At 42.0% G+C, this 11695-nt stretch overlaps 1 long non-coding RNA gene across 1 annotated transcript; it reads right to left on the bottom strand.

Moving 5' to 3' along the window:
• Nucleotides 1–7723: 7723 nt before the first annotated feature.
• Nucleotides 7724–8497, bottom strand: LOC125561207. The gene is made up of 2 exons (XR_007307228.1): nt 8058–8497; nt 7724–7928 (listed from the first exon to the last, which is right to left on the bottom strand). It is a non-coding gene; the product is annotated as an uncharacterized LOC125561207 (long non-coding RNA).
• Between the last annotated feature and the right edge of the window lie 3198 nt (nt 8498–11695).

Genomic DNA, 11695 nt, shown 5'->3' with positions numbered 1-11695 from the left:
TCTCAGCATTGATCTATAACGTCGTAGATTTCTAGTGCCAGTCGTAGATTTTTAGTACCAGTGTTTACTATGTAAGGTCTTGGAGTGTTGTGTAGACCTACAACTTTAGCTAATCTCCATGCTTTACTATCTTTCTTTGGACACACTCACCGTATCACCTTTGACTAGAGGGTTTGGCCCTCTAGTAGCATGTTTATCATAGCTAGACCTCAACTTGTCTTTACAATGCTTTAGCTTTCTTGCTACATCATCAGAGTTGTTTTCTATTGGTTTAAGCAGTCCTTGAGCTGTTGGAGTCTTGTCCTCAGTCTTCTTGACATTTTTATCTGCGACGGTGACAATCCTATGTCTTGCTTTATCGAAGTTGATCGTAGGTTGTTTCTCTGCACTCTTTCAAGTTCTTGCCGCAGGATTCTGTCATGATGATATTTGTCTTTGCCTGCTACTAGAATGTCGTCCATGACTGCACTGGTGTATTCGATACCATCTACCTTTCATCCATGATTCTTTGGATAATTTCTGTTGCACTTTTGATGCCGAAGGATAGCCTTGTCTAACGGTATCGTCCCAGGTGGGTGTTCATAGTTGTTAGGCAGCTGGAGTCATAGGTCAGTGGTATTTGCAGGTATCCGCTTATGGCATCCAGTACTGAGAACAGCTTAGCGTCAAAACATTGTGCTTCGTCAATAATTGGGAGAGGGTAATGCTCTTTTTTTTACAACTTTGTTCAGATGTGGTGTGTACTCTGTGAACTATGCCTTGTGCTTTGCATGCTTGTCCAGACAGGATTGGTGCTTTCATGGGTAACAATCAATCGCCCTGTAGGGTGATAGCGTGTTGACAGCTTTGATGGTTGTGTTTGGTGCAACAGTGTTCAACTGCTTTGTGCTTATTACACAGACTTTAGCTTCTTTAGTCTCCTACCACTCACTGTCATCATCTTCATGCACACTTTTTACTTTTAATGTATTCACATCTTCATCACTGCTCTCTTCACGACTGTTCACTAGCATGTTTACATCTGTCTTGCTGCTACAAACACGAGCGAAATGAGTACAAAATCTTGCGACAGATTTTACACATTTCATTCTTTTTGGAATACGACAATTTTGGCTTGTAGCTTGTGTAGCTTGTTGGTCGGTTTGCTTAGATGCTTGTTTTTAAGGTATTCCGCTTTATCAGATATTTTACTATCTTCTCCTCCAATCAGTTTGAGGCCTGCTTCTTTAGTCGCTTCACACTGACTGCCTAGTTCAATAGCTTTCTCGAGTCTTTATCTTTATTCTATTTCCACCAGTTATACTGGTGCGGAAGGCACAACAGAGCTAGGCTCCAATTCAAGTACCCCCTTGAGTGTATTGTTAGTAAGCATTGTAAGCACTGTCACTGGGGGTGGTCACTGCCAGAGGGTTTATTGCGTCCCCAGTGGTTCTTTTACGTCCCTTCGGTTCAGGTTAATGTAGTGCAGCTTGAAGAGACGGGACCTCCGGTTTAGTGTCCTTATCCGAGAAGACTGGAAACACGGGAGAATAACTTCAACTCACTTGTGACACAAATTCGAACCAAGGCAGGAACCCGGAAAAATCCCCAGTTTGAGCCAGGATTCGAACCTTGGCCACAGCGGTGAGAGGCCGACGCGCTAACACACTCGGCCACCCGTGCTTCCCTTCCTTTATCAGATATTTTACTATCTTCTCCTCCAATCAGTTTGAGGCCTGCTTCTTTAGTCGCTTCACACTGACTGCCTAGTTCAATAGCTTTCTCGAGTGTCAACTCAGTACCCTTTTCTAAACATCCCTGCCGTACACGATCGTCACTTGATTTACACGCGATAGCATTCCTCATAATCTTATCAGATTCTTGTAAACTCAGTCCTCTGACTAGTAATTTTAAGTCAGTCACAAAATCATTGAACGACTCGCTGGGCTGTTGTCAACGTCGGTAAAAAAAAGTACTGCCGCCATTATTTGAGTTGTCTTCAGTTGTAGTTGCTCTAGAACCTTTTTTGCCGTTTGAACGCATTCGAGTATGTCTTTCACGCTGAGTCGAACGTGTATAAATTAAGGTCCGATTTTGGGAAAGTGCGTGTCTTTCTTTCTTACCCGTTTCTCTTTTGTCATGTATTGACGCCTCAATCCATAGTAAACCAACAAGATGGCGGATCAACAAGAATGTGTTTATTAATGAGTCTGAACACGTGACACACATTAACATAATCACAGCGAAACCGTGACGTATCCTCCACACAAAAATGTAAAATTATGGGTATCAACCTCTCTATGTGCTAATTGTTGAATAAACCGAACATCAAACAACAGTGTTCTGTAGTTCAATGTCTACATATAGTTCAGACATACAGTTTCTTGGGCGGCTTCCGAACTCGATCGAGGTATCGTCGTAGGTGTATAGCAGGACTGACATCAGGAGCAAGCAGCACTGGTTCTTCCGATGGAACCTCTGGTGAAGCAGGAAGCGTTTAAACTGCGTCGGTTAGCGTGCGAGGTAGGCTATCATCATGAGTCCCGGATAGACTTACTTCTGGTGATTCTTCGGCTTCCGCAACACTTGGTTGCACTGCTGTTTGTAGCAACTGGACTATGTTTCTTCTCCAAACCATATTTAGTGCCACCAAATACATAGTAGATACATTAGTGGGCCTGTGTTTGCCGTGACAACTCCTGCAAGCCACTTCAAATTTACCCGGTAATCACGTGTCATAAAATGGTCACCCACTTCCAAAAGTCGTGTTTTGTTGCCTGGTGCATTTGCAGCTTGCATGCTGCCTTGATGTTGTTGATTGACCATCTTCCGGTTCAGGTTGGGCTTAACTAGATCCAAACGGGTACGTAAAGTTCTCCCAAACATGATTCGAGCTGAACTCACCCCTGTTGTTGAGTTTGGAGTGTTCATGTATCCTATCAGAAATTTCGCTAGTTTCTCTTGGACTGGTTTGGAGCTCTGATCCATAGATCGCAATGCTTGCTTGAATGTTTGAACGGATCTTTCTGCTTAGCCATTCGTTGATAAGGGGCAGAAGTGATTGTCTTATCCCATTGGACTTTTTGTAGGCCTGGAATTCTTCAGAGACAAACTGAGGGCCATTATCACTCACCATCTGTTCTGAAATACCGAACCTTGCGAACACGCTCCTGAGGACTTCTATGGTCTTTGTCGAGATAGTGGACTTCATTGGGATTACTTACGTTCGCTTGCTATTTGCTTCAAAAACTACTACGAACATTGAGTCTTTGAAAGGACCATCATAACCAATGTGTATGCCCTGTCATGGTGTTGTGGCCCATTCCTGCGATGCAGGGGTACCATGCTTGGTATCTTCTGATTCTGCTGGCAACCAGTGCAAGGCTTTGCTATGATTTCAAGTTGGCTGTTGATGCTTGGCAACCAAACGTAGCTTCTAGCCTGAGCCTTCATTTTGACTATGCCTAGGTGACTGTCATGCAACTCTTCTTGCACTCTTACTAGGAACAACTACTCTCATTCCCCAAAGGCTGCAGCTGTACACTGTACTCCAGGTATACCTTGCAATACCTGGTCTATAGCGCGCTGCCAAATGGCCGGACTTGAGGTAACGGCAAAAACCAAAGGGTTGTTCTGAAATAGACCCTTGCTAGTGTTTATGGTCAAGTATTTCTTTGACTCCTCAGTGACCACTATTTGGTGGTATTATTGACGCAGGTCGAGTTTGCTTAAATGTTTTCTCCCAGCTAGGTTAGCAAAAAAATCCTCTTTATGTATTTCTCTCACAAGTTGAATATAATCCCTGGGTACTGCATGACCTTAGCTCTGTTTACTGGGCAATACATCACACATGTTTGGCATTAAATGGCTATGGCCACATCCCCATAGCCTGTTTATTCAATCCAAATATCAAAATTTCAAATTATTCAATACTATAAATACGCCCAAGTAAAGGTGTGGGCATACAAAACAAACCAAGTGGAAGGCAAGGGGAGGAGGAGGGAATTCAAAAAGTTTAGATGTTGTCTTGTTGAAGACTCCACGCGACTGAAGCACGCGACGCGATAAACTCGTGACAAGCTAATGCTCCCCTATAGGGGGGTACTGCTGATTGACCTCGTTCCTTCACCCCCACTCGGTTATTCCAATCAATTATACAAATCAATTCTAAAATTCGAGTAAATACATAAAAATAGTATTTGTAGACAAATATTTCATTTATGTATTTCTCTCACAAGTTGAATATAATCCCTGGGTACTGCATGACCTCCCCACAGACACGAACTGAGCTGTTTCGTTTTACTACCGGTTCAATCGGAGGCGCCCACTTACTGTATTCTACTCTACTTAGGATACCCTCCTGTTTCGGTGCATAATAACTGTGCAAACTGGTTTGGAACTTTATTCGGGCATTGCAACTCGACTTTTCGGTCTATACAAGACCGCTGACTCTAGCGGCCGCTACCACAGGGAGACCGATCATATCGTAACATCTCCCCTTTCTAAGGAAAAAAACTAAACATGACTACAAATGTAGCTAACAACAAGCGTAACATTCCAGTTTATAATATTGCCTGGAGTCTCTTTAATTAAACTGGTTTTAACTAAATATTCAACGTTTTGGACAGGGTTCATGTTCTACAAGTCTAGTTTGACTGGAGGCTTAAGACCAGCGGTCTGACTTCGTCGAGATTTCTCGGAAAAATGAAGTTTGGGCGCCCTAGCTCAAAATTAAACTGGTAATAGGTATAGGTGAATGCACTGTATCCTAGCAATTTGGATAAATATTTTTGGCGATAGAAGCCGAAAAGTAATTTTTCGTCTCCCGCTCCCGGTTTTGAGACAATTTTGTGGTTAGAAAAAGATTTTATTTTATGTTTTTAGATGACTTTTAAAAGCCTTGAAATAATCGTGTAATATCACCGATGAGATGTGGATTTGACCAAAATGATTGCATTCATCGAAAAGAGCATCATTTCTGCTTTTGATATGTGAAATAAAATTTAGGGGATATAACCTCCACTTGACCCTAATTGTAAAAAATGCTGACTACTGTATCGGGTTTTCTGCATTCAAACACCGCCTTCAAATCTCCAGGAAAACAAGAAAGAGTGCCCAAATCAAAAGGAATATAATGTCGGCAATACTAAGATTTAATGGTAATAGTTTCGTAGCATTTATAGCATTAAATTGCGATTTTTAGGCTCGCGTGATACTATTTTGTTTGCTGCCATGCATACGTAATTTTAAAGTGTGACAAACAAAGCGACAAGCATAAAATACCTCACCAGAACTGCAATAAGACTTTTCTGATAATTACTTATTAAGAAAAAAAACGGCCAAAAGAAGAAAATGACAGTTTTTCATGTTTTTATTTAATTAACAAGCGGTACTGGCAGAATTTTGTATAGTTTAAAATTATAATTAAACAAAAAGCTTTATCAAATAGTCAAAATTCGCTTACTTTCAAATCCTTTGTTCAAATACAAGTTTGTTAAAAAATACAAATTATGCAAGAACGCTAAGACATTTGCGATAGTGAGGCCTCTCACCTTAAGCTGTTCTCCTTTTTAGTAAAAGAGAGTATTGAGGTTATTATAAAAACTTACTCTGGTCTTTACAACAGAACACAGGATTACCGACTCAGAAATCTAATTCATGTAACCATGAAACAAATATAATCGGGGCCCAAGAAATCGTGGATTTATTTTGCGCAACTACATCTTTGAATAACATCCACGAGCGTGGCTACAATAGAAGCTTTGCGTCGGGTTGCTCCGGGCACTTGAAGCTCCAGCTCTTTGCAGATAGTGGGAAGGGTGGCCACTGAAAGAAAGGTCAGCCTGGACCTGGAGTACAAGTGGCACAAGTCGATGCCGTTCGCTTCTATTGGGCGATTTAGTTGGCATACATCTAGGATGGCAGCTCTCGTACGGAAGTAGGCGGCTGCCTTCTTCGAAGCCTCTACCGCCTCCGCATTCTGTGTCATTTTCGGGAAAAATACACCTGTACTTGGGCCGGTAATATGAACTCGCTGATTTAATCGGCGTTCTCCTGTATAGAGATGCAGCTTGTTGATTTTACCGCTTCATTCCCAATTAATGGTACGCCCCCCTCCTCCCCCTGACTACTTTTTTGTGGTAGCCATGCTTGCCGGGAGGGGGGACTCCGATAAAATAAGACGGGGGGTGGTCGTCGGCAAAATTGATTTTAACCCGTAAGGGATGGCACTTTAGGCGTGGTCAACAGAAATTCTTTCCTCTAAGAGATGGTAAATTGGGTGTGGTCGAAGGGATAGCAGAATCGAAAAAAAACGTTTAACACCCCCTTAGGAATAGAAGTTGGTCGAATTTTACACCCTAAGAGATAGCAAAATCTGAAAAAACCTTCAAACCCCCCTAAGAGATGGCAGTTGTTAGAAATTGTATACTCTAAAAGATGTGACGATCACCCCCGTCTACTTTTCTAGAGAGTCCCCCTCCACCGGGCAAGCTTGGCCCGGTCAGACATGCATTCCCGTTTTTTGCCAAACTCCCATTTGCCATATAGTGTATGCCGCTCTAACCAAACCAAGCGTGTATAGCTTTCTACGCACTGGACAGGAGAATAGCTTTGTGGTAGGCTCTTCCTCGCTGCTGACTGCGGGTTCTGGCTCAGCGGCGTTGGCCCTGCGCTCGACAGCATGCTTGATGTCAACGAATTCACCGTCACTGAACGAGCCCGGAAACGTTAAAATCGCTCGGCCAGGATGCGGCTTGAGGGCTCTCAGTCCTCCTCCCCTCCCACTCCCCTCGTTTTTCATTTTTTTTAAATCCAAGATGGCGGCAACAATACACCGGGTGAACGCCCCCCCCCCCCCTCGGCCCCCCTATTGAAGGCTTTTCAAATATTATTCTTTTTTTCAAATGGTAAATATGGTTGAGCAAGCCACACCTTCCCCCCCTCCTCAATAAATCCGAATGATCTCGTCTGAGACTTTGTAAAAGTAAAGAAGCGCTTATAGCGAGTAATTACCTGCTTGCAATATAAGCGTTTTGCGGCTCCAAGAACAGTTTCGCTGCTGTCACACTGAATAGTGACTAGCTTACTAACATCGTAGTATCGTAAGACCGGGTGATTTGCTAATGGATTTTTGATCCTCTCAAACGCGTCTTGGTGTTGTTGTTCTCACGCCCACTTTGCTATTTTGTCTGTTAGACGTCTTAGTTGCACACTCTCATGTGCGAGATGTGGTACAAACTTTGCTAAGTAGTTTAGAAACCCGAGGAACCGTTGGACAGCCTTTATTTTCTTAGCTTTGCTTTTCCCATCTGGACGCGGCATTTTCTGTACTGCACGGACTTTCTCGGGATCTGGTTTGACGCCTCCGGGGGTGAGGAGGTGACCTATGTAGGGGACCTCTGGTAGTCTGAGCTTGAGCATTTTTGGATTAAGCTTCAGGTTTACTTGTCTTGCCCTCTCCCTCATAGTAACTAGATTGCTGCCATAATCTCGAAGAGCTTCTTCTTCCGTCTCCCCTTGTCCTGTGATGAGGATGTCATCTGCGACAACATAGATGCCCTGAAGACCTTCAAGTACTGGCGCGTTGTGGCCTCTGATATTCTTCCGGTGCTGTGGTGATTCCAAATGGCATTCTCAACTATCGGTATCTCCCGAATGTTGTCCAGAAGGTCTTCAAGATGCTGTCTTCGTCCAGCTTTACTTGCCAAAAACCATTCTTAGCATCTGCAACATTTTCATTTTCTTTTAAAAGTAGTATGTCGGCCAGTCTCCTGTTGTGATCATGAGGTATTTGTCAAGGTAGTCAGTGATGATAGGCACTTCGCTGTTGATGTGTACCCATGCCTCCATATATCATGTAATGCCTCTCAGGGAGCGCTCTTCTTCATCTACAAGAACAACTGTTTTAAGAGAAGCTTTTCTCAGCTATCTCAGGATCAGTGTAGCACCTAAACAAAATAACATTTTAGTTGGTTTGCTAATTTGTATTTTTGTATGCCCTCTGTATCACATATTCCCTTATTCACCCTACTTGTATGCCATTTGCAAGCAAATAGTAATTTAAAAAAGCTATTAACCTTAAATGTTGTATGGACTCCTCAGCATCTGCCATGTTGAAAATTCTTCTTTCAGGTGGGAGGGCAGCGAGATATGGCTGTACGAGATAATCCTCCAGGAACGTGTTGAATTCTCTCTGGAGTGCAGTGATGTTGATTCCTCCTCTGCAGACATTCCCATTAACTGTGACCTCCTAGTGCTGGACTGTGGATTCGGGCCTTGGTACTGCCTCGGCTTCTTGAATGTCAAGAAGCTTAGTTGCCATGTGCGATGTTGTACTGGTCACAGCTGCTTTTGGGTCCTGAACGGTGTGGATGACGTGGAAGTCGTCAATTATTGAAAGCATGAATTTCTTGTTGTGGAAGGAAAAAAACTGGCACATGTAAAACATGGTATAACTAGTTCACTCTCATAAGCTGTATTTGTACTGTACCTGCATGGCCTCATTGATCTTGAATTTGGTGATATCTGCTCTTTTCACGGCAAGGTCTCATTTTTTGCTTTGCACTGTGCGAGGGTGAGGGAAAAATCCCATCAGGCTTCCTGCCATCAGTCCTTGCCGGGAAGTGCCACAGGCAGAGAGAAAGACACCACAATCAACTTGCAGTTGGTTGATTTTCTAACAAATTGAAGAATGTTATTAAAAACACTGCTTGAAATGTAGCACCAGCCCATCTTGCACAGAATGTTGGTGAAAAGGCAAAAAAATTCAGACTAAATACACTTTGTTTGTATAAAAATACATAGAAACAGAAACATAGAGTACCTGACTTCTAAAAGATGAGAGGTTATGCAGGATTGTAACTGTTCTCTGCTTGCTCTCTTTTCTTCTCTCCTCTCCATGTTGAGGGCTAGTGATGGTCTCATGTATCATATCAAATAAGCCTGGTGCACATTTTTTCTGTGAAGCTCCGAAAGGTTTGGGCATCCTAGAGAGGTTGGCCATTAGAGAGGTAGTGAATGCGTCGGTGAATGGTGGAAGCCCTGGGATAATCTCTTAAATGGTGGAGAGGATTTGGGGGAAATAAAATATACTGTATTAAAATGTTCGATTATTTAATTATATTTTAGTAGTATATTTTACTAAATTTATTTGTCTCTTTACTTTATTTAGTTAATTTAAATACGAATATTTAATAAATTCACGTTGAATTTTTGCTCTTAAGGACAGTACTTCTGGTGTCAGGGCGGATCTGAGAACAGTGCTCTCCTCCTCTGATGAAGACACCCGCCTTAGCAGCTCTTTCGCTAACATTTTAATTAGTTAAAAAAACGATTATCAGTTACATTGTGTATAATCTTACAAAATAATTTTTTGTTTAACCGCAAGCTTATATTTTAATTCTTACTTTTTTCGTTGAAGGGGATATGGGTTTGAAGTCACTTCTTCGTCGTTGTCTGCGACTTTTAAGTGTTTTTCGCAGATGGCTGTTCCGATATATCCCTCATCTAAAGCGTCAAGCACACCGAAAAGCCGCTGAGGACACGGCACAATTTTCCCCCCACAGGGTTGGCCCTTTTTCGCAAGGAAGCAGCAGCGGATTTTGCTATTGTTTACGTTTTCGCGCAGATGTCTGACGCAAACCGTGATAGAAACACTGTTTCCGCAAGCCCTAGAATCTCTAATGCCTGTTACGGATAAGTTGCCCGAGCAAAAATCATTAGATAATCTTGAACGGAGGGCAAAATGACAAACCCGCTCAAGGTTGCAACACTAATAACAGTTTGCTTCCACCTTCAAAAGCCGCTAAATGGTTTGCAAAAAAAGAGCGGGAAAGGGTACGCGCGCACGTCCATGTTTTCCCGCCCTTTTTGTCATAAGCGCGAAAGTTGGCAGTACAATACAACACAGTGATTAAATGGCGACTTCAACTTTATTTATCTTTGAAATACACTATTCGTCATTCTAGCGATCACAGATAACGTGTTATATACCTATTAACTCTGCTATTCTTGGTTGTCCACACCAGATAAACAATCATTACGTAAGTAAAACTTCGATCGGAGTCGAATCTTGAAACTCAACATTCAAAACCCTATTCAACAGATCACATTAAAAGTATGAAGATCACATTTGATATTTTTTAAAGCAAGTCTTAGTCTATCATCTGAAAAAGTATGAACCTTATATATTCAGAACTGTCCTTATTTTTCAATATTTTCTGAAACACCCATACGGGAAAACTTGATAATACCATACACTTCGGCGATCGTTTACAATATCTTCAATTTGTACCAATATAAGGTGAATTGCTAACAGCAATGCCATGTCAGTATCTTCAAATGTACACTATACAACTGCCCTTGAATAGCATAGGCAATCACTCTTTCCATTTAGGTGTACGAAGCAGCAAAAGTTGCTGCAAACTTCCCCTTCTAGTCCGCCATCTTGGATTTAAATGGTTCTGAAAACTCGCGCATGCGCAATACGTTTTTCTGCTATGCCAACAATGGCATATCGGAAATTATGGCATGGCAATTATGGATTGGATCAAAAGTTTCCTTACGAACAGGAAGCAGAGGGTGAAACTTTCTCAGGATTGTTTCTCAAATTGAGGGCAAGTGCAAACCGGTGCACCAGAGGGTACTAAACTAGGGCCCTGGTTGTTTGCTATAATGATAAATGACATCAAGGTCTCTGGTGTAGATACATGGAAGTACGTGGATGATACAACCATCCAGAAATCGTTACCCGCTCTAAACCTAGTACCATTCAAGCTGCTGTAGAGGATCTTGCGGCGCAGTCTGCTGGTCAGCCCTTTAGATTAAACGAGTCCAAGTGTAAAGAACTACGCAAAAGTTTTTTTAAAGAGCAGAGGGACACTCTTGAGCCTGTTATTAACGGTAGTACTATTGAGGTATGAGTAAACGCTAAGCTGTTAGGCCTTACCTTTTCAAACGATCTGAAATGGAATGCACACGTGTCCGATATTGTCAAGAGAGTCGCGTCAAGGCTGTATTTGTTACGTCAACTTAATCGCTCTGGTGTAGATCCTAATGAGCTTACACACTACATATATTCTTCCCGTAACAGAGAACGCATACCAGGTGTTCAGCAACAGCCTACCGAAATACCTCTCAGAGGTAATTGAGCGGCTTCAACGGCGCGCTATGCGTATAATTCATCCTCAAGTTAGCTACACCGATGCCTTAACTGTAGCTTGCTTGGATCCCCTGTGTAAACGAAGGCAAGATCTTACCGCACGCCTCTTTCATCAGCTCGCCAACCTACTGCCTCCTGTTCACAAATGTTCATTAGTCCTTAGAGCCAATCGCGTTTTTATGTACTTTTGGTGCAAAACAAAGAGGTGTGGATCCACCTTTATTTTTTCGAATGCGCTCACAGTGTACCATAATTACTTTTAGATTTTAGATATATAATAATGGATGTTTACAACACTTAATACATTTTATATATAGGTTTTTATAATTATTGTAAATTTTCCGTAATTCAGCGTTTTTTATTTTTCGCTGCAATAGATAAATAAATAAATAACTCTATCTATCTCTATCTACTTCAGATAATTAACTTTTTTAATGCATCTCAATAGACTTATTTGGCATCGGATGCTGGTAAAAATTCAACGTGGTGTTGATTAGGGCTGGCAGCGCTAGGGAATTCACGTTATACTTTGTTCAAATGGTTGTTTTCTTAAAG

Source organism: Nematostella vectensis, chromosome 3 (genome assembly GCF_932526225.1).
Source record: "Nematostella vectensis chromosome 3, jaNemVect1.1, whole genome shotgun sequence".
In the NCBI taxonomy this organism is placed as follows: Eukaryota; Metazoa; Cnidaria; class Anthozoa; order Actiniaria; family Edwardsiidae; genus Nematostella; species Nematostella vectensis.
This window is presented reverse-complemented; position numbering and strand designations above follow the sequence as displayed.